At 39.5% G+C, this 24395-nt stretch overlaps 1 long non-coding RNA gene across 2 annotated transcripts; it reads left to right on the plus strand.

Moving 5' to 3' along the window:
* The first annotated feature begins 1164 nt into the window (after positions 1–1164).
* Positions 1165–23829, plus strand: LOC107508382. 2 transcript variants are annotated; one of them, XR_004950860.1, is made up of 4 exons: positions 1165–6119; positions 14233–14344; positions 14469–17757; positions 17836–23829. It is a non-coding gene; the product is annotated as an uncharacterized LOC107508382 (long non-coding RNA). The 2 variants fall into 2 exon arrangements; XR_004950859.1 differs by having other exon boundaries at positions 14233–17757.
* Positions 23830–24395: the final 566 nt, after the last annotated feature.

The following is a 24395-nucleotide window of genomic DNA, read 5'->3' on the forward strand; positions in this document are numbered from 1 at the left end:
TTTCAGCCCTTGCTTTGGGCTAAGGGATATCAAGTTTAATACTGACTGTCATCCAAATTCACTAGTTCTTTGAGCTTTGCATTATCAACAAACAGGATATATATGTATAAGTATATCTGAGTCATTGATAAAATTATAGAAATGTTAGGTGAAAAGAAGAGCTATAATGCAGCTCAATAGAAACCACCTTCCATGATGGCTTCTACATTTATGAACCTAGACTTCACTTCTACATCTCACCCACAATGATTACTCAAGAGCCTGGTTGATAGATGTGTCCCAGAAGGGTTGTGTAGATGTAAAAATCTGATTATTCTGACTCTATTTTAAATACGCTACGTTACCTACAATTTAAAGGAATAGTAGGAGAAATTTTTAATGCTTTAGTGAAGCAAATATCATAACCCAATCTTTCTGTTTTGTAAGATTTGATATTCATATACTGGGTTCACATGTACATTATACATAAGACAGAACATAAAAGTCAAAATTCTATGTTAGGTGTTTTAATACAGGCTTTTAAATTTATAGCTAATGATGTGCATTTTAATTAAAGCTTTGATAAATGTTTACCATTTTAAGAGAATGTATGATTAAGCTTCTTGATTAAAAACAATTGTTTTAAGTTTCTTGCCAATTTAAATGAATCTAAGACAAAAGAAAACCTGAAATTAAAATGTAAATGTTTTATTGGAATATAGAATCTTCAGAAAATCTGCCTTTCAAATTCTGAAGAGCAGAACATTCTTATTTTTCTTAAGGAAAAAGAAATGAATAATAAATTCATTCCAGAGATTGATTCATACTTAGAATAGTTATAATGTCAACTGGCAATATTAAAAATATTAGGGAACAGTTTATGATGTCATTGATATTTGCTAAACCAAAAAGCAGCTGTGGGATAAGTAAATTATTAGTTTCATCATGAATGAAATCTTCAAAACATATGGCAGCTTTTCACCATGTACTTGTACAAGGAAAACAGGAAGGATAGTTATTGCAGCTGAAACAAGCTCTTACACCAAGCATTCTAATTAACCAAGTCCTAATTCCAATAATTAAAATGGAAACTACATTTAAAAGCACTGTAAAGACCTTTGAACCTGCAGGCATTCGCTTGTTTGAGACTGATTTTTTAAAGGGGCTTAATGAGCTCTCCCTTATCATTTATCTCAATCATTTTGCTTTGTGCAAAAAAGCAAAAGATCAAACAGCAAATTGTGAACTATTTCTATGTCATCTGAAACATCGTAGAGAGTACACACACAATATACAACCTGTCTAATTACATTGAGAATGAAGTTCTTTATCCCTTGGAACAGTAATAACAATTAACATTTATAGACAGAGGGGGTTGGAGTTGGCACAATATTCTTTTTAAAAATGTGCATATCTTCCATTTTAGAGCACAGAAACTGATGTAACTAAGACTTACTCATGGTCAGCATAAGTGAGCTGAGGGGTTAAAAGCTCTTGGGATGCAAGAACATAGTGTCTTAATAAGAGTCTTTAAATTCAGAGTATTTACTGAGCACTTAGAATGTGAATTGAGCACACTATTTCAGTTAAAGCTCTCCCTCGGTGATAGTCCATAAGCCTTTCTTAGTAAGCCGTATCCAGGTGAAACCTCACTGAAGATAAAACCTGTGGTCTAAATGCCTTGAAATTTTAACAACTTCAATATGTCCTTGATCACTTTTTTCTCATATGTTATCATAATTATAAGGCAGGGCATGTTCGGCAGACAGTATAAAGAGGAACGGTATCTGAAATAGAACTGTTTTCTGCTCTATTTTCAAGGATAATCGTTTGATAAGAGAGACCCCAATTACTTCATTATACATTTTAGCATAGAGTAATTTTCATGATTTTAAGAACTTATTGTGAAATATGAAGTGGAAATTTAGCTACACATATGAACACTCAAATATGTGAAGCTCTTCTGAAGATGGTCCCTAAAATAACTAGATTTGTTGACAGAATGGCACTCCATTGTCATTTGCTTGAGATTGGCAAACTGGAATCTTCAAGAAATGAGGAACTGTTCTCTACATGGATGCCACTGGTTTGATCTTCGACTTTCCTGGAAACTTCCTATGCTGATCAGTAGTAAAAGGACCTGCTGGATCTTCAAAGACACAAATGTAAGTAGTGTGCAAGATTTTGGAATTAATTGCATTTGGAACATTCTGGGTAGGTGCTTTCTGGTACTCCAAGCATATGGTCATTTTCACATAGTGCTATTTCTGTAACACCTACATTCGTTCCATCATCAGAATCTGCTTCCTTAAGGATAGCTGGACCAATCAGAAAATGACCACAATTTAATATCTTTTCCTACTTGAAGCAATAGATTTGCTAAAGCCAAAAATCTGCTTGTTTCAGGAATTTGTGTCAGAAGCAACTGAATATTGACCAGCATCTCAAATAGTACATTTAATTATCTACTTTTATATAAAAATAATAAGATTTTCAAACTTTATATTTCAAGGTTGTTTGATGATGACCTTTTTTACCTGAGGAAGCCAGGATGGTAGTGGAATAGCAAAGGAACACTTTGGGATTAGTCTGAAGGGCAGAACAACTGCTTTTTTAAATGCAAGAAATGCATTCACCCAAGTACCATTTACCAATTCCTGTGCTTATCCCTTTTCAGCTCCCTCTTCCTTTCCCACCAGCAACTATCTAAAGTCTTTCTTTTAGAATCCCCTTTTCATTTCCTTCATTCTCAGCAGGCCACTCATTTCTCTGAGGCCATCAGGCAAAATCCTTCAACTTCCAGCTTTACTACACTAGGTATAAATCTGTGAGTTTCTTTCCTCCTTTCCACCCAGGGTAAGATCTCACTCTTTTATTCAAGGACAGGCCTGTCAAAACTGTTGGTCATCTCACTCCCTGACTGGAGATGCCCAGCAGAATTCACTATCCCTCCCAAGGCTCCTACAGTGGACCCCACAGACACTTGGCAAAGCAAGTCTCACATCATAAGATGTAGATTCCCCACCCGCCCCTGCCTTCCCCTACTCATCTTTGTATATTTGGCACCTCTCACTAAGCCTAGAAAGCAGAGGTACTCACAGATATGTGTTGAACTGAAACTACTTTCTTTTAAGCATGAGTTATTTTCAAGAGCTTGCACCAGAACTGAGCTTGTCCCAGATTGTCTGCAGAACATATGATTTCTGCTCCACTTTATTTTTCAACCCATAAGTGACCCAAAAAAGAGAAATGAGAAATTTCCAGTGACTAGAGTTGCCAGATAATATACAGGTTGCCTAGTCAGAATTGATAGTAAATAATTTTTTAGTATAAGCATGTCTCAAATATACACACTTCTACTAAAAACAATTTTGTTTTTAACTGTCAACCTGTATTTTTATTTGTTAAGCCTCAAAACTCTGCTAGTGACTCTGAAAATTTGCAGAGGACTCAAGGGACACTTCTCTAGACCCACTGTAGGTTTGTATCCAAGCTGTACAAACTTTGCAATTGACCGGATTTTGTCTGTTGATGTAGCTGGGTATCTCTGAGCATCTCAGTAACATCCTTTAGAAAATGCTGTTTATTATGAAAAATTTTCACTTATTCTGCTATTTCATAGAATTTCCTTCTAATGCCATCTATTACTAATTTTAGGACAAAGAAGACTGTCATGTTGCTCAATATCTCGTCGTAAGCTGATATTCATAATTATTACTTCACCGGAGTTTTAAGCCCTGGCTACATGTATTAATAAACAATTTTTAAAAATTTCATATTTCCAATTAAACCAACAAAACATGATAAGGGAAATTAACATTTCATTTTGGGATTTCTTTCCTTCGTTAATTAAGCTCAGCGAGACAGTCCTAACAGGCTGGGAAGAAGCAGCCTGGCAGGAGGAGGTGGAGCCTGTGATGTAACCGCAGTGGGTCTTTGTTGGAAAAGCCTTCCCTAAATGCGAAACATCTGTAAATCTAAGTGCTTCAGCTTTACTGTGTATGGGCTGGCAAGAGAAAAGAATTGCCTCTTTCAGCATTGTACAGATTTTGGACACTTGGAATCTAGGTCAACAGAGAAATTCCTCACAAGCTGTTTAGAGACATATCTATCTCGCCAATGAGGAAAAAGCAGGTTTCTTTGAAAAGGAGTATGATTTTAGAGTAAAACTGCTGTGTATGCCGCTTTACTGATTAACGGCGATGGTGCGATGGAAGTTATAACCCAAAGTGGAAGCAAAGATGCCCTACGGTTTGTTTCAATCCTGAAAGTTCCTTACATTAATGCATTCTTCTTTCCGTGTTCTTGACAGCAATTACTGAAAAGACATTCATTTCTTATTCCCATGACAGAATTAAAGAGAGAGAAATACCTCCCAATGCAGGGAGAGACAAGAGTGTGCCTTCCTCAAAATTTCAACTAGACAGTGTGGTCTCAGGGCAACTTCCAGAGAGAGAATGACTAAGTCGGCTATAACTACCTGGTGTCCTAAGATGATTATTAAATAAGACGTTTATCCCAACACAAACACACTACCTGCCTTCCACCATATTGGCAGCTCCAGTTAAGGACGGTTGTCAAGCTATCCCTCAAAACGCACACACTGCAGAGATGCAGAACAATGCCTGGATGCCTGACAGACTCAATTTACGGTTCCACTCTAAAGCTCACTGGGGGTTGGCAGAGTCTTTTTCCTAGTTGGTGTGGGAAAGGGATGAAATTTGGAAAGCTCAAAGCACGGGGCTTCCACCTGCCTGCGTAGAGCAGAAAGGCGGACAAACATATTAAACTTGATCTGAAGCAAGCGAGCCTGCGAGGTCGTTCCTGAAATATTCATAAGGTGTGTTACACAGCTACAGGACTCGACACTAAAAGGCTGAGAAGAAACACGGTGAGTAGGACCAGCCCGCACCCACACTGAAAAAAGGCACTCACAACAGCACACCCCACCACCACACACCACTGTTTTGCTTTTCACAGCTGTCAGGCACTCGCCTTCAATTCTACCTGCCCAGGAAAGAGAGATGCTCCAATTAGTAAGGAGTTTCTCAGTAGCTGGAGGAAGCACCGCGCACCGGCCCCTCAGACAGCTCCTCCCCTCTGGGAGCACGGACGACCCCCGGCCGCGCGACCCCGTTAACCCGCAGCCCTGCACTGGGTTCCCCAAGACCCCGACCGGCCACTCGCCGGGGCCAGGCCGCCCTTCGCCCCAGCTTCCTATTTGGGCCTGTGCCAGGAATGCCTCCTTCAGAGCCCTCGGCGTTCAGTCGCTAGGTGACCCGCGTTGGGGCCGAGTTGCAAACGGCCTCTCTCGCCAACTTGCAGCTCCGCGGGTGTTGATTTGAGAGGCTGAATGGGGTACAAATTAAGGACCTGGGTGACCCCGAAGTCCCTGCACCGAGGCAGCGTGCACTTTCATTCGTGTCCCTTCTCTGTTCACACCCTTACATTCCTGCTGCGCCCCAGACGCAGCGCAGCTCGCACAGTGCCTCGCGTCCTCGCCGCCACCTCTCTCCTCTCCAAGGGCATTCGCCCCTCGACCCTCTGCTCCTCCAGGCTCGACCCCAGGTGCTGCTACTCACCTGGACTGCGGCGGCGGCAGACAGCTCAGCAGGTCCTGGCACGCGGCAGGCGGGTCTCCATCTCCGCCTTCCCCAGGAGCTCTGGCTGCGCGCTCGGCCGCGGCGGTTGGCGCGGTCCGCCCCGGCACGGAGGCTGGACAGGGGTGGCCGCGGCTGCCGCACTGGCTGCGGGCGGGGCGGGGCGGGGGCGGGCAGGAATCTGGGTCGCGTGGAGCGGAGCAAGCCGGGATGCACCCGGGGCGGCGGGCGGCCAGGAGGCGACTGCGAGCAGCCGGGGGAGGGCGTGCAGAGGTTTCCCTGGGAGCACGACGCGGGCGGCGACTGAGCATGCCCAGTCCCCAAGCCCGGGGCGCGGGCGCAGCGCAGCGGGAGGGAGCGTGGCCCCCATCACTCGGAAAGGGTTAAACCTGCGGACACGGCCGTTGTGGGCACAATGCAGTGAGGTGGCTGCAGCAGCCCAGTTTAATTCCTCCTGGGACAATTCCCTGGAGGCGCGGGGGACTGGAAGGTGGTGAACCTCAATGGGATTCTGGAAGAGACTTGGAATGAGAGAGCAAGGTACGTTCCTCGCTTCCTCTGGAGAGAATTGTCCCAAAGTCAAAGTTTGTTTTTATCTTAGCCCCAACCTCTGCAGACTCACCGAGTGATCGATTCCCCCAGTCCAGATACCTATCGCTCACCTGCTTCATGTGCTTGGGGACCTCCTCGGCAGGGGTGCCCTGGCAGCCCCCGCCTTGCCGACTCTTGGACCAGGCGGGTCAAGTTCGCAGAGAGCCAGCGCTTTAATTAGGTGTAACTGAGAGATCTCGTCAGTCCTCCCAGGTCACATATCTGTATTTCAACCAGGACTTCAGAAATAATACCTTAACCCCGGGGTTAATATAATGGATGAATTATAAACACCGTGGTCTGGGGCTATTTGGGAAACATTGCTTCACAGTGCACTAGGACCGACCCAGAACTACTCACTTCACTCACACACACACGCACGCACGCACGCACGCACACACACAATTTTATGTTAGGCAGCATAGGGTTTGGGAAAGAGGATGAGTTTAGAGGTCAGCCTTGATTTCTAGGTCATTTACAACCCCAGTTGGTTACCTAGCCATTCTGCACTTCGGTTTCCTCTTCTGTAAAATGTAGGGTGGTGAAGAGCCCTGTCTCTCTGAGCAGTTGTGAGGATTAAGTGAAGCAATGTCTGCAAAGCACCTGTTACATAGTAGATATTCACCAAATATAATTCTCTGCGGTTTCCACCTCCATTATTCTGTTTTTTAATTTTTTTAAATGAAGATTGGGTTAGTGATAATCCTTAAGTGGTGAACATTTATCATATTCCCTTCTCATATTAAATAATTTCAAACCTTGTTCTAATTTTTTTATCATTGTTAAAAGCATTAGCCACTATTATTCCTTTTCTCTCAATGGTTCAGTTTCTTTGAACTTCCTTGAATGAACCAAATCTCTTGGAAAAAGCTAGACTAAGGCCATATATGGGTCCTCTTTGGAGGGAAAAGCTTTTTAGAAGAGATTCACTATGTGTAGGTTTATCCACATGACAAAAGAATTTCACTCCATAGTCTTTTAAAAGTAATTTAATTTACTGGTCCTGTTTCACGCTATTTCATAAAGTAAGGTATGCTTCTATGGAAAGAAGTTCACCTTCCACTAATACTGTCCACGTTTTAAAGTATTGATGTCTCAAAAATAAACTTTTCATTTCCTCCCAAACTTAGCATGTTCTTCATAATATGTTGCCTTTATTTATGGTGTTCTATCCTTTCTGGAATACTCTCCACTTCACAAACTCTACCCACGCTTCAAGCTCAAATGCCGCCTTCTTCTGAAAGCCTCCCCAAACCCCAAGGTAGAGTTAAAGCTCTGCTGTCATTGCTTCAGGGCATACTGCTGTCACAGCACTTATCACAGTCTATTGCTATTGTTTAAGCGATGTAAAGACATTTACTGAGCAACTAATATGTGGACTGTTCTAGGTGCTGGGAAAACAACAATAAACATGGCAGACAAGATACTTGCCTTCATGGAACTTAGAATCTAGTTTGAAGAAGATAGGTCATAAATACCTAAAGAATAAGTGATAAACACCTAAAGAATAAGTGATCACCAAGGTCACATGTCAGGTGTTTTTCTTTTGGTCTTTGTGTTATTTGTTGAGTTAATCTAGATGGTCTTGACTCATTCTTCCAAGAAAATCAATAAAAATATTAATATTGGCCCTAGGTCAACCAAACTACATGGACATATATCTCTGCCAGTTTGTTTGAAACAATGATTTTTTACACTTTTCATTTGACTCCCTCAACTAACTCCTCTAGGTAGGTACCTACAATCTATATGAAGAATGGAAGCTGATGGGGGAAGGCCATAGAGTTTAATCCCCACATCAAAATATATCCTTTCTCTAACCTCAAGAAATAATGTTTCTCCAATGGTCAGATTCAACCTGAACTCAGAGATCTCCTGCATCTCAAACATCTCTTCCAGGATCATGCACCACTCCCCAAACCCTCACTTTACCACCTTTGGCCTCTATTTATGTCAGTAGTTATTCCGTTGTATATCATTTGTTTGAATCTACCTCCTATCTGAATAACTTTAAGTTTTTCTCTGTTTCTCTTATTGTCTGAGTGTGAGAGACAGACTTGACACCGCTTAGGACCTACCTTTCCAAAGCATGTTTGTACACATTTATTCCACAGCAATTAGTGACAGGCTTGCCTTGTTTAATGTTTAACTCTAGGGTAGAATCTTATTCATCTTGTCTTACACAACTTGTAGATAACCAATATGGAATAGACTCTCAATGAAAGATTGTAAACTGAATGGATGAATGTATACAGGTTCTCAACCTTTCTCATGTCCTCAGTCCATAGTTCTTTTCCAATTGCTCTTTCTACTAACCCTACTATTTGGTTCAATTTTGTCCTTTCCTAGTCTGCTAATGTCTCTCCAGCCACAAATTCACAGATTTCTACACTTCAGGGTCCACAGAGTATTGCGGAAGAAAATCTTACCCATAATTCATTACAGCTTTGTGTTTTAGCTAAAGCTACAAACTATCATCTATAAGGCAGTGTCACTATTGCGTCCTCCAATCCACAGCAACTATCTTCAATTTTTTTTTTCTTTTGCACCTCTCCCACCCACCATGCCTTTAACAAAGTATATCTGGTTGCCCCACTGCTTCAGACCATCAAGTATCATCACCCTAGGGATTAGCTGCTTATTGTAAATGAATCCTCCACACCCTTTCTTCTTTCTCATTAATGTCAGCAGTGTAAATGTTCTCTTTATTCTCGAATGCTAGTCTATACCAATAGACTCTTCTCTTCCATCTTTAGTCCCTCTCTTCTGGATATCACCAACTTTTCTCTCATCTCTCTCAACCACCTTTCATCTTCTAATAAACATATTCAGAGTGTGTTAGGAAACCGGACTTGACCATTATGCCCTTTTACGATATATAAAAATATCAAAATATATCCTATCTGGTGTGAAACTCTCAGGGATCTTTTAAATTCATCAGTCCTTTTCCATCTCCAGGCATTTCTTTTATGCTTCATCATGGCTACAATTACATCTGCCTACTCTGGAAGTACACACAGATGTGTAACCTCATGCTCCGCTAACCTGAAGTGCTGTTCCTAAACATCCCTATCATCAAACATACTTTATATTTTAGAGTACTAGGCGCTACTGTTTAAGGAAAACTATTCTGATATGCAGCTTTGTCACAGGCAAACAGAAAGCAAATTTTGCATCAATAAACATTGGAAAAATAACTAATATACACTCTAGTAGGATGACATACAGAGAGAGTTCTAGAATTTCAGGGTGTGGGAGACTAGTGTGTCTTAGGATTGATTTAGGAAGTCCTCATGAGCTTCCAAATTGGCAGGGATCTATGCCCAGGCAGTTTGGAAGCAATTAGTTATTTGAACAAAGGAAATAAAGTGAGTGTTGACATTTACTAGAGCAATATTAAATAATGTTAAATCACCAGCCTGGAAGTTAGGGAACCTGGGCTTAACCTCTTTCAGTTGTATCTCTAAAGTGAGGATGATAATAGGAACATTTACCTTGTTGTGTTGCTGGCAGGATTAAATTAGTAATGATTTCTAAAGTACTCAGCATGGTGACTGGCCTATAGTGCTCAATATGTATGTTAGCCATGAATCCAGCTACATATTTCTGGATAAGAAGCCTATTTAACAGATTATCAGGAGATCAGATGAGGGGGTAGTTAAGAAACTGAGATCACCTGATGTAGCATTTAGAAGTAATGAGTGGAGAATTCATGGAGGAGGAAGTTGTGCTTCTAATGCCTGCCCCAATTATAGCTGTGGAGCTAAGGAAGATGGGAAGGCCTAGGAGATGGCTGAGCTCTGTCATTTACCTCGACTCCACATTGGCTCATTACAACTTACACAGTATTTGGGTCTGTTCCAGACATGTGAGTATGCCGTCTTGCTTAGGAGTTCCCTCACCGAATATCATCCTTAGGAATTTATTTGAATAAAAACTTCTCCACCCAGAAGTTTCTTTCTTTAGCAAGGTTAGATTAAGCAATGAGCAGGTAGGAATTTCCTGCCTGGATCATTTTGTGGGTGGGGTGGAAGTCATGGCCCATTTATTTATTTTTAACCAGCTCTGGCCTTAGGGTTGTGACCTGAAAACTTGATAGTAGGAGACATATTTTAAGTTTTGGCTTCATAATTAAACAATAAGCCTCTGGGCTGGAAAGTGTTAGGTGCCGTCTCATTTTGCTTAATTGTTGAATGAAGTTTGAAGATTAATATAGGGCCACTCTATATTCCAATAGAATGAATTTATAGGCCCACGGAGTTCTGTGTACAAAACTAAAGGGATGGTAAGGTCCAATATGCCTATTAATATCTGTATTAATAAAATTATGACTGGGGTTATGTGACAATTTGATCATCACGCTAGAGAAGCAAACCAAACCAAATAATCTAAGATTCTCAGAAATGCAGCTGTGTCAGTAGTTCTCAAAACAGGATTTAGAGAGAGCTTTCCAGTGACTTAAAGACTGGTCCAGAATGTAATTCATTTAATTAATAATCATTTAATGAGCACCTAGTATATATAATGCACTATGCTAGATACTGGGGACACAAAGATGGATAAAACACTGTCCATGATCTTGAGGAACTCATATCCAGATAGAGGTGCAAACATATACACACACACATGCACACACACCACATACACAATGTGGGCTTCTTCTCCAGGTTTGTATCCAATATAGAATTAAATCTGTACTAAGTCTCCTCCCCCATCCCAATCACCAGTCTGATTCCTCTGTGCCTGGTTTTTGCTTAAGATATCATTCCCCCGTGATAATGCAGGCCAAAATCATCTGTGAATGCTAATGCTCAGGGTGTTGGAGACTAGTGTGTCTTAGGATTGATTTAGGAAGTCCTCATGAGCTTCCAAATTGGCAGGGATCTATGCCCAGGCAGTTTGGAAGCAATTAGTTATTTGAATGAAGGAAATAATGGGCCCATGCTGCAATGGCCTTTACTGATGGGCAGTTTTGAAGGGGGGGGGGGCATTGACATTTAAGGTGGCAGCTTGTACACCAGAATGTATTTTTTTTAAGGAAAAAAAATGATATTTTTAAAGGCTGTTTTGAAGAACTATGAAGTTTAGTGGTGGAACAAAATTTAGGCTTTTATGGGTCTATAAAAATCAGGCTGTGAATCAAATTAAGAAGTTATGTAATTTCCTCCTGGAAATTTGTGTTACTTAGGTTGAAGTGAAACCCTCTGGCGAAACTCTGGAAGGACAAGTTATCTGTTTTGATACCTAGATAAACATTAAGGACAATTTAAGATAGCCATAAAAAGACATATTTGTCATGAACAAAAAATTAAAAAATGCATCTATTGAAAATGCAGTCTCCAGAAATGACCTCAAATACATAAAACAGTGGGAATACCACTTGGTTTGTGAATGGTACTGGTCTAGACATGGCTCCATATGACGTAAATTCCCTTAATGGTCCAAACCCACCCAACTTTTTGGATCTCAGTAGTTGTATAAGGGAAGATCAGCTGTATGAAATATTTAAATTGCTTGTGGCTGATCCTAAGGTTGAAACCATCCTCAACATTGTCTTAGGTGGAAAAGTGAAATATGCTGTTATTGCGTATGGCATCATCCAAGACTGCTGAGAACTAGAATTTGGGCTCTGGTGATCAAGGTTGAAGGAATTAATGCCCAGGAGTCTCAGAACATACTCAGCAATATTCAGCTCCCCGTCACTTCTGGCGTTGACTTGGAGCACATGCAGTCAAGAAGGCTGTGGCCGATATGGCAAAGAAGTCATTCCTTTCTTTCTAATCCACTGGGGATAGAAGTCTCCATTCCTAGAAAAAGGGACAGTTCTCATCATTAGGAAGAAAATAGTTCTTTCGAAAATTAAAAAGGTGAGGATCAGGAATCATTTGTAAAATCTTAAATCTGTACTTTTTTTCAAGAATAGATATTTCATGCCAAAATAATTCTGATTTCACAAATAGTTTTCATTTAAAAAATGGCCTTTTTATCTCATGCTATCTTCTTTATCATGGTAAACCTGCCAGTAGACAGCACTTTGCTGACTTTTGGGAGTAATCTGTATGGTCAGACAATGTGGATATAGTGAAAAATTTTAATCAGGACATAGGGTATTTAAAAGAATTCTGCCTCACAGTAGTCCAGAATTTTAAAAAAATAGACGTAAAGAATAGCAGGCAAAATTAGATTTAAGATGGATGGATGGTTTGGTTACATTAAACTATTGAAAGTACACAACTAACCACTGTAATAAATAGCTGTTACACAATATATCATTGTTACAAGTTTTTTATTCCAACACATGTGAATTTATTGGGTTGTTATATTCTTAAATATTTTCCAGGGAATGGTCCACATCTATATCCCACATATGTATTATATCATTTGCCTTACGTTTAAATATACTGTTGACCTCAAAATAAACTCAAAACCTAAAGGCTCATTTGTATCTGTGGATTAGAAATTTTCATGTTTATTTCAAAACTAAAAAACTCTGATTTTTCTGAAAATCTATGTAACTCATTCATTTTCAAATGAGACAACGTTCAAGATCAAGTTTTAGATGTTGGTGCCTTCAATTTATTAGTTAGTTAGTTTTCAGAATCTACCAGCTTGTGGTGGGAAAAAAAAAGGAAATGTAATAAAGTCTGGCCTTTTCCATCTTAATTATCTATGTAGTGGAGAAGATTTTCATTTAGATTTTTAAATTTTGGTATAGATTTTCAGCTTTGTTCACTAATTTAAGTCCTATATTATGTGATCTATTATTGGCAAAACGTTTTGTCCTAATAAGCAAAAAAGTAGTCTTTATGACTATGCATTTATTTTAATAAGTCAGAAGCAACACATTCCCCCCCTATTTTGGAAATATGAGTTGATAGAGTACTTTAAATAAATAAGCAACAGATTGATGAATGGATAGATAGGTGAATGGATGAGCAGATAGATGGAAAGAAGAATGATAAAAGAAAAATGTGGATAAGGCATTCATCTGTCTAGAAATTTCTGAGACTATCCACATTTCAAATCTTTACTCTCATTGTCAAATTGTGTTCCAGATGATGTGTCAATTTTTTCTCCCAAAAGATGTTACCATATATGGAGACATTTCTCCTACTAAATTAATATGCAAAGTGAAATGATGAAGATTACCGTGACATCCTGTCTTCATTCAGCACTTATTGAGTGCTATGTGCTAGGTTCTGGTGGGCAGTGGTGATTTGAAGATAAATAATGTGAAGGCTGCCTTCGAAAAGCTCACAGTCTAGTAGCAGAAAAGGTCATTGGAACAGATAAATTTAATGCACGAGAGTAAGCCGTGCATTAGAGATATAGACATATTTCTGATGGGAGCCACTGGAGGGAGTGTCTGTGATATACCTTTCTTTAGTATGTCTGGGACAATTTCCTACACATAATAAAAATATTCCATTGAAGGGCATCTCTTCTTAGTGGCATGTCACTGCAATGCTCTGTTACTCATGCCGTTACTCTGTTGCTTTACATTTCATGGCATCACGTATTTGTGTGTGTTATGTAGTCAACAATATACAACAGCCTGGAGTGATGTGCCTTTAAAATTCGATTTTGCAGTTCTTCAAATTCCACATAACAGCTGGGTTTAGAGTATCTGTTCTTTCTCTTTTTCTTTTTTTTTTATTGTAGAAAGGCCATTTCTCCTATGAAGCATCTTGGAAACTCAAAAACATTATTTATAAATTCACAGTCCATTAACTTCCTTTACTTCAACAAGCATTTCTTGAGTGCCTACTATAGATCCGAAACATTTCTAGAGGAGAGTCCACATATTTAGGTCCTAAAAATTTAGTCGTAGCTCAAGGATAATAATGTCTGAAGATTAAAAAAGGATAAAAATACTTCCACATTGCTCTCGCTCTGTACCAGATACTATCATAAGCACTTTACATGTTAACTAAAATGACATGGGCTCTCTCACAAGTCTCTGACTTAATTGATTTATTTGAATTTTGAATGTACAAGGAAATAGTCCTCTTTTGAAATCCCTTTTATGTTTGCTAAATGATTTCAGTCGGTGTTTCCTTAGGGCCAGTATCGAAAGATCTGCTACAGATGGCAGGATTATCAACAAATTTTAAAGGCAGAGAAGTAGCCAATGATAATTGGGAGAACTTTTGAAGCTTAGGAGCCACAAGAAGGTGAACCAATATGTATTTTTATTTATAACATCTATCCTTTTATGAAACTAAAAAGTATGCTTTAGTTAAATAGAATAGAACTGAATCCTATTTTTTCTATTCTCTGTTTTGCTCTTGTCTCTAGATTAAAGTGCTGAGTGACTGGGGTGCCTTGAATATTAAAGTAGGCAAGTATCCTAAATTAAGAAAGCAGGGGAGAAGCATCCAAGAGAAAAATAAAAATGGCAAGAGCAAAGCCATCACACTTTCAACATCCCACTGTAGAATTAGCTTCAGATGAAGAAAGTGAGTTGTAAAATTATCCACAGTCCTTGTGTTTTCATTGTTCTCATTGAAATAGCAGAAAACCTCATCAGAAGAGTTGCTGGTAGCTAAATTCCAGTGGAATGTAATTTTTTAAAAATTATTTATTTTATGGTGACATTGGTTAACGAAATTCGGTAAGTTTCAGCTGTACATTTTAATAGTAAGGCATATATATATTGTGTGTTCACCTCCCATAGTTAATTTCTTTATGTCCCGTGGAATATAAGTTATAATCCTGTGGTTATAAAGACATTTTCTTCTGAGAGTGAAGAATTTGATAAGAAATGCCTAGTATGCCTAGTTCTGTGGAGAGCACCATCAAAATCATGGATGGTTCTTTATATCCTAGTTGAAACTCATTTTCATCAAACGGGAGGAATGGGGCCAGGAATACTTGGAAAAGTAGTTTTGCATCAGAATCACTTGGGTAACCATTTTCCTAATAAACATGCCAGAACATCACCTAGGCCTAGTGAATCAGAATCCTTGGGGGAATGGGGCCCATGTAGACATATTTTCTGAAAACTTTCCAAGGTGATTCTCATGCACACAGTTGATGAAGAACCACACACTCAGGAGATAATCCAAGTTCTGTAAAAGCATCAACTGCAGCTTACTTGTTTCATATTTTATTGCAAGAGAGAATAAAATAAAACATTAGTATGGTGCCTCAGGCTGAACCTTCTAAATAGGCCTATTGTGAATAGACTAAGATGTGGTTCTTTCTTTTCTTTGCCTAAGTGAAACTAGTGCTTTACTAGTACAACAGCAAGAACATTTAATAGGCACTCCACAGAGAGAAGCAATGTTTGCCATTAACATTTATGAGGCTGTGGTAGGCATGGTAAGGCCACAAGAGACTGGGCCAATTCATTTACAAAGGAACATGATGTAGCAGATGGAGATGGGGGACAAGCCTTAGAGCAAAACGTTTTCTGTTAAAGAATAACAGCCAACATTTACAGAGCCTTACTTTGTGCCAGGTCTTCTGCTGAACATTTTACGTGTGTTATCTCACTTTATCCTCATAATCATAAAGGTGGGTTCTATTATTATTTCTACTTTAAAGATAAGAAACCTGAGGCATAGAGAGTTCAGAGTCCTCAAGATTCAAGGCAGTCTGACTGCAGAGCCCACGTCTGAACTACTATGTGGTGTTGTGTCTCAAAGACATGCTAATTGACTGCTATTTGATGAGAAGGAATAAAGAGTGCAAGTTTTATTTTATTATTTTTTTACTAGATTGTTAGCCAAAAGCAGTCCCACACATAGCGGCAATTTGGGATGTATTTTAGAGAGGGGGCAAGAGGAGTGGCTATCACCATGTGCCAAAAGACTGTACAAACCACCCTCCTCTTTCACTCTTGCTCTTCTTCCGTCCTCTTATTTTTTCTTTTCCCTTTCTCCATCTCCCGTCACTTTTCCTTCTCTATTGCTTAGGCTATTGGTCTACAGACATCAACCACAGAAATTTCTTAGTGTTAAATAGGCAGAGAAAAAAGCCAAATATTATGCCAGGCCAAGGAGGAATAGTATGTAGTATGAGTTAAGAATGCTATGGGGGGAAAAGTGGAAAGAACCATGGATCTATTCAAACTGAGTGGAGGGAGGGGGGTTCCAGGTAGCTCTCCCAACAATTAGGACACAAACTAGGTTTATGTGAAAATGGAGGAAAGGGAGGTGGCTACACGTTTGAAATGAATGAGCTGAGTAGTACGAAATAGGTATGCAGTTAGACACAAACAAGACAGCTGTCTTTATTTCCTCTCTGCCAAAGTAGGAGATGTCACCAGAGGCTGATGAGGGTCACACAGCTTTTAGACTGGGAGGGACCACTACCTAATTAGACACTTGTCCCACATAAATGTCACTGGAATTACAAAATCATATCACGTCAAAGTTAAAAGAAACTTTGAAATAATTGAGTCAGGTAAGTTTTAAAAATTTCACCCTTATGAATGACCTTCCACAGTGAACCCCAAAATATAAAATCGACAAAAGCAGATCTATTCTCAATATCGTGGGCAATATAGTGGGCCAGTGTTCCTCTCCTCTCCCCACTCCCACTGTGCGTGGTGACTACCTGAGGCATTTCTAAGAAACCCTAAGGCTCAAAAGGAGACAATTTAAAAATTGACAGTTTGGCCTAACTGCCCCATTTTAGAGAAGCAATCGAGGTGCAGAAAGGTGACAAGACTTGCTGGAATGAAATACTCGTGCCCCCTGGCATACCACACTGCCTTTAAACCAGAATAAATCAACAAACATATATATGTATTAGCACTATTTATGTGCAGTACCTAATCCTGGATGCTACATTATAGGATACAAAAGTATAAGCTGTGGCCCTCAAAGAGTTTATAACTTAATTAGGAAAACATGAATTAACAATGTAAAACTCTAAGAGATGGAAGAGACTAGCAGGAGGGACCTACCTGACCACTGTAGGAGTGGTGTATATCAGACCCCACCGATCTCTGTTCCCTGAGGGTTTGGTTTCTTCACAGGTGGAAGAGCCTCTTGAGCACACCTGGAGTCTCACCCGTAGGCTCAAAGCTGCCCCAGCTGCTTCCACCAGGAGGGATTTAAAGCCCCCATATGGTTCCTTCTCTGGTTTTGTCTGTGAGCACTTCAGAAGTGCTTTTCGCCTTTTGCTTCTGACTCCAAGTCACGGGAGCTGGTCTTCCCAGAGAAAGGAGACCCTGCTTTGCTTTTGGGAGTCCTTTTCCTAAGAAGTGGACTTTGCCCTTTAAACTCTGGTAACTGAGGCCTTTTACCTCCTGCTGGATTTCCCTAAAAGATGCCTGCTGGAAATTCCAAGAAATGCCTGCTGTTGGAATTTTTTTTTTTTTTTTGTCATTGAGATTTGTCATGACTGTTACCTTATATTGCTTGCATGTCACATGCAAGTCTGTTCTGCTCTCTGGGTGTACTGTTTTCTGGTGACACAGGTGGATTGATGTCTAGTTTATGTAGTTCTTCATTTTCCCTCTGGGTTTAAGCAGAACTTGCCAACGGTGGCTGAAGCGACTCTTGTAGCTGGAGGCTTCTGGTCTTAGCTGCTACCAGACTAACTGAATGTGTTTTGTCCTTACCTGAGTGCATATGTACCTTTTAGGCCTCTATGTCCATTAAGGAGTTGGAGAGTTGTTTCTGACAGCCTGACTTGCAAACAGGGACATGAGTAACTAGCAGCCTCACCTTGACAACATTGTGGCCCTGGCATCTAGACCAAGAGTAACTGGAGGACAATGCCGCTCTGAAGCCTTACATCTCCTTTTGCACAGAGAACAGTGTGGCCCACCTCACTGATAGTTTGACATGTGTAGAAGAGCTTCAGATGTCTTGTCTAGCTACTTGGTGTGGACTTAGCTTTTTCTAGTTTTCTGGAGCCTAGAATCTAGTCATGGACTCCTCTACTGATCACATGAAAACCGGGCTGAAGATCATTTGCCTTACGGGGTAAGCAACCTGCCGTGCGAGTAACAGCCCCCATGACAGCATTTATGGATAAGCCCAGACAAATTTGCAGGGAGAGAAACAGTAAGGGTTTGAGAGAGAAGCAGTAAATCAGCTTTTTAAATTCTAGGCTAGATGTCTTTCTCCAGTAGAACCGAAGTGCATCACAGTAGCTGAAGCCCCAGCTGTTTACAGCAGACCTACGTCTACTGTGTCAGACTTGGCTAAGTCTTTGGTGAAAGGACTATTGGCTTAAGCCTCAATCTCCAGTTCCATGTAGGACCTCACCTGCAGCCACTTCCTTCGAGCATTTATACCAGTACTTATTTTGCTTGGCACAGCCTGATGCCAACTTGATACACCTGAGTGTTGGGCTTTCCTTTGAATGCTGTCTCTTCCGTGGTGTGGGGCCATGTAGTGTGGAGATCAGCATTCCATAGCTAATGGACAATGTTCCCTGCCCCCCCCTCGATGTTTTGGGAGCAGGAGTGCTCACACCATATTTTTTATGGCCCAAGGGCTTAGATCATGGTGATCAAAGTCTGAAACCCAAATCCTTCAAAAATTTCTTTATATCAGTCTTCCCCCTCAGAGACTCTCTTGCCCTGTTTGTATAAGAAACAAACCCAGGGTACTCTGGCTGTGAGTACTCTGATTTTGCCTGCCTGCTATCTTTTACCTTAAGACAATCTTTGCCAAACACTTGTTCCAAACCTGACCTAACAAGAAGAGTATGAGCTTGGATCCTGATGTGAAAGAGGAGAGGTTTTGGAACTGTTTTGGAACTGGCAGGAGCTGTCCTGAGGCTGGGCTGTGCATCTGATGCTGAACACGGGTCCTATAACTTAAAAGAAGGATGGGTGACCGATTCTTGTTTACTATTATGCTCTGGACCAGACAGACAACTTAGTACAGGTGGTCTTCACCCTGTTTTTACCAAAAAGTATGCCTAGGGGAAGTATTATTCCTGAAGCATATTTTCCCTCAGGAAATGCAAATGATCACTCAAATCTAAGTATTTTTGTTTAGAACACCGAACAAAGGTTCTCAGCTCTTCTTCAGTTAGTAATTTGTGCCATTTCTCCGCTTTCAATGTCCCCAGGTACTTAACAGCTCCAACCACCATCTTTGCTATACTATAGACTTGTCTAGAAGAACTAAAGACAGTTCTAAATCATCTTGAGACTAAGCCATGCTTTATAAAAATGAATACTTTATAAAATGCATAAGCAAGAATGCAAGGCATTGTACTAGAAGCGAAGTGCTTACTGTAAAATCTTTCCTTGTGGTGATTAGATCTAACCCCACCCTCCCCCTCCCCCCAACCATCTCTTCATGATATTGGGAAAATCATTCACTGGCCTTCTTTCATCTCATTAGTTGACACCCTGGTTTCATTCCTAATTACTGTATTCACTTTAACAGCTAATAAAAAGTCAGGGGACATTTGTGACCTACAGCATTCCATTTTAGCTGTTCTCATAGACTCTTTCAGTATGGCCCAAGCAACTGAACTACCTCCCAGTTCACGATGGCTCTCCAGTGCCAAACTACCTCCTAGGCCAGACCCCAGGCTGCCTACAGAGGCCTGCTAATATGTTCCCCACCACTACTTTATTAATTGGCAGAACCAGAGTCCTGGCTTAGGTCTTTGGCGTTGGCCAGCCACTGTGTCAACATTTTTGCTTCCCAGTTAATTGCTTTTGCTCTGTTCTGTGACTTTAGCTCTTTAAAAGCTTTGTCCAGCTTTCTGCTTTGTATTGCAGTGCTTTGGTGTCTGTTACTTCTGAGTGACCCTTTGTTACCAAGGCTTGGTAACATCTGCTCAATACTCCTAGCCCTTGATTTTAATTTTTAGACTCCTATTGCGCACTGAACAGGAGAGGCTTGGGACCACTTCACTGATGTGGTACCTCTTAAAGGCCCCTGTATCAGTCAGATGCTTCTGGTGATTCCAGATCCGAGGCAGTATCCTGGTTTCCAAGTGCTGACTGATATTTGCCCAGGATGCCTTCTTCTAGAAGTTCCTGCTTCCACTGCTGCCATCTCCTGGTCAAAGGTGCCTGCTACCTAGAACGAAATATGGCCCCGAGCTTATTGTATTTCTTTAGGTCCTAGACCCCCACTTCTTTAACAATTTGTCCCTAACTTCTTTTGTTTCCTGAATTCTTAGCCAAGACTTGTCTAACCAGCTCACCTCATCCCAGTTTCCTCGGGTTAGATTAGAACCAATGAACAGGAAGCCACTGTCACAATAACATTTATATTCATTGGACTGAAAGAGCATTTAAATCCATTAGAGGAATTTGTAATAAAGGGATGACATAAGCAATCTGTCAGAGACTTATAAATCCCAAACAATTATTTTGACAGTCATAGAAAACATTTTAAACTTGAGATCATGGTCTACCTGTATCACTACCTCAATAATTCAACTTCACTAAGTTTCTTGTTTCAAATGATTTTTCAAAGCTATCTGTTTTCATTATGGTGTGTTTAATTTCATGAAGAGTTCCATAATCAATGCTAATTAATTATTAATGCCTCATCCTCAGAATGTCAACAGGCTTTCTAGAGATGTTGAAAAGTAAATTCTAGGTCTAGCTAACTTCCTATTAACCACATGGTCCCTTAGGCCGTGATTTCAATTAGTTGAGAAAATGATGACAGGCAATCTCATTTCTGACACTGAAAGCCGGAGCAACGGAAGAAAACAAGACTATTCATGCTGCTTGTCTTTTTAAAATGAATAATATAGCACCTTAAAATTCTGAACACATTATTTTATTGAAGGTTTAAGAGTTATACTGTGTAAATTATTCTTGCATATGCTAGCTGAAAGGATGGAACCATTTAAACAAAACATTTTCAAGTCTGCATTTATCTTATAACACTTTGATAGACTTCAAAATATATATATAAAAAAGGCATTTTCTCTGCAATGGTGTCCCTCAGCATAATGAATGCAATTGGAAAAGAGGAGGGACTTTGAGTTGGACTCCTGCCTCTGTCACTCACTGTGTGATCTTAGAAAAGTTACTTAACCTCTCTGAGCCTCAGATTCCACATTCGTAAAATTAAGAGCATATTACTTACTCCTAGGTCGTTTTCATTGTTGTTAGGATTAAATGATGTATGTTAAGTGTTTAGTACTTTAATACCTTACTAAAACATAGTTGTAGATATATATGCTTTAACTAACAAAATGGAACCCTTTTATATATGTGAGAACATGGAAACGAATGTAAATCATTCTCAAAAATATCTCCTAAACAGCATATATACTTTGTCTTTAAGTCTCAATGCTATATCTGTAAAAGGGGATATGGACACGCCAATAATTAGAATTATTTTGAGACAATTTTACGGGTTCCCTAGTGATTTGTTAGTCTGAGTGCTGTATTAACTGGCTTATTGGTCCCTTGCAACTAAAATACAAATCTCCAGTATATTAGAAACTTGGCAGTTTGTTACTCTGAGGCACATTTTTAAAGAGCTCTATGTTGAGAAGAATATAAAATATTTTTCTTTGATGGTTGAACACTTGCAAAATCAGCAGGATTGCTTGTAAAGCATGCTGATTCTGGGCCTTGGCCTCAGAGATTTAAAAATGCATACTATAAATCATTGGGGTTCAGAGAAACTATGAAAACTTATGATTGTTTTTAGTTGACTCATTATGTCTAGTGGGGTGTTGAACCCGGTATTTTTAACAAGTTCTCCAGTGATTCTGATGCAGCGTGTCTCAGGACCATCCTCTGCGAAACATGCCTTCGTGTATTGGCCTCTAACCTGCAGTATGTACCACGTTAGGGTATCTGGAAGAATATGTTGCGAGTTTAGTTATAGTTTTATTTAAAGCTAATGACTCTCCACTCACATTTAGTATACTGGAAACTTCATTAAGTCTGCATGGCTGATCGTCACATGTCACGGACATTAAGAGCTCTAAAAGAAGTAGAGTGGGAGTGTGCAGGCAAGGGGTACTGTCTCTGGCACCTTCCGTGCTTTGCTTTAAGAAAGCCATGGCTTTTGTGTCTGGTAAATGCTTATATAATCCAAAAAGTATTTTTGCAAAATGGATGAGTTAGAAAATCCTAAATTCCCTACAATAAAGATGAATAAAGATAATTCAAGCACAAATAATCAACAGAAAATGGCAAAATTAGTATGAGGTCTTAGTTAGCCATAATGAAGGTAAAAGCTGAGACCATCTAATCATATCTAACAAGAAATCTCCCCAAGTTAGAAACAATCATGAAGATTATATGAAATACAGATTTATATCCAGTATAGTGATGAAGCTTTCCCTCTTTGGGGAAGCATCTTTGTATTTTGGGGTCTTTGAGAAATTAATGATAATATGAAGCTACCAAACTAGTTAGACTTTTAAATGAATTGTTTATAGATTTTAAAGATTTTCTTTCTTGTAGAGTTAAGGGAAACAGTTTTTTAATTGTTTCATTTAAGGGGAGAGCTGCTGCATTCCCAGGAGATCCTTGCACCTCCTCCCGTGACACTGCGACTGGTCAAAACTCAGTCACAAGTCAAGAATTCTTGATAAGTGCTCTCACTTAAAACAGACACACACACTACAAAAACTTTTATTGTGAAACATCATACAGACAAAAGTGCTTTTCTACAAAACATATAGCTCACACTGGTTTACCACACAGGACACCTATTTAACTGTCACACAAGCCGAGAAATAGAACACTGGCCACACTCCAGAAGACCCCTCCTGCCCCTCTCCAAACATTGCCTTCTCCTTTCTCCTCGAAGGTACTCACTGTCCTGACCTCCAACACCATATACTTTAACTGTTTTTTTTCACTTTCTATAAGTAGAGTCGACAATATGCCTGCTTTTGTGTTTGTCTTTCTTTCCTCAACACTATGTTTGTGAAATTCAACTGTGTTGTTTCACAGAGCTGTGGTTTTAATACTTTCATTAGTGTGTAGTGTTCCCTTTTCTGACCAAATTACAATTGATATATGCAGTCTATAATTGATAGACACTGGGTGGTTTCAGTAAGGACTATTACAAATAATGCTGCATGAACATTTTTGTAGATGTCTCGGGGTGCATACATGCAAACATTTTGGCTGTGTACCTAGAAGGGGAATTGCCTGTAGTTCACTTTTAGTAAGTGATACCAAGTGGCTTTCCAACAAGGTGGAGCAGATGGACTTCTCCACTAGGGTTATTGTTGATTCACATTTTAATCGATGCTGGGCATTGTCAGTCTTTTTGATTATAGACATCTTGTGGGTATGTAGTGATATCTCATTATGGTTTTAATGTGCATTTTCCTATTGATTAGTGTAGTTGACCAACTTTTTGCATGTATTATTGATCATTTGGATAGTCTCTTTAGTGACTATCCAAGTGTCTGCTCTGAATCTTTTACATTTTTGGATTGTTTGTGTTTTCTTTGTCAGTTTGTTGGAGTTCTTTATTATTAGCGTAGGCCATTTCGGAGTTGTATGTGCTGCAAATTTATACTCCTGCTACAACTTGCCTTTTTAGTTTCTTAATGTTGTCGTTTTGATACTTAATAGTATCTTTTAAAAATTTAATTATGACCAAATGTATCAGCCTTTCCCTTAATAGTTAGTATTTTCTAAATGCCACTTATAACTTTTTCCTGATTCGATGTTGCAAAGATATTTTCTTTTATTACCCCCAGAACTGTACCGTGTAATAACAAATATTAAGCAAGCCACACATATAATTCAAAATTTTCTAGTAACTAATTAGAACAAAAAGGAACAGATAAAATTAATATTTAAAGTGTTGTATTTAACCTAATATATCTGAATTGTTATCATTTCAGCATTTCATTATAAAAATTATTGAGATATTTTATTGTTTTGTTTTTCCAATGTGTTTAAAATCCAGTGTGAACTTTAATCTTAATAGCACATTTCAAATACTCAATGGCCGCTCATGATCAGAACAATTTTAGAAGATTTATTGATTTTAATCTTTCACGTTAGATCTCTGTTTTACCTGAAATCGATTTTTGAGTGTAGTGCGAAGTAGGTGTCCAGCTCAAGTTTTGTTCACATGAGTATCCCTTTGACCTAAACCAATGTACTGAAAAGATAGTCCTATCCCCACTGTCTTACTATCCTATGCTTGTCTTAAAGTAAGTGCCCACTTATGTGTGAGTCTGTTTCTGGGCTCTTTTACATACCAGTTGTCTATTTGTCTACATTTGCACCAGTACTATGCTATCTTAATTACCATAATCTTTGTAATAAGTTCAGGGAAATTGTTCCTA

This window comes from Rousettus aegyptiacus, unplaced genomic scaffold, assembly GCF_014176215.1.
Source record: "Rousettus aegyptiacus isolate mRouAeg1 unplaced genomic scaffold, mRouAeg1.p scaffold_m13_p_5, whole genome shotgun sequence".
Classification (NCBI taxonomy): Eukaryota; Metazoa; Chordata; class Mammalia; order Chiroptera; family Pteropodidae; genus Rousettus; species Rousettus aegyptiacus.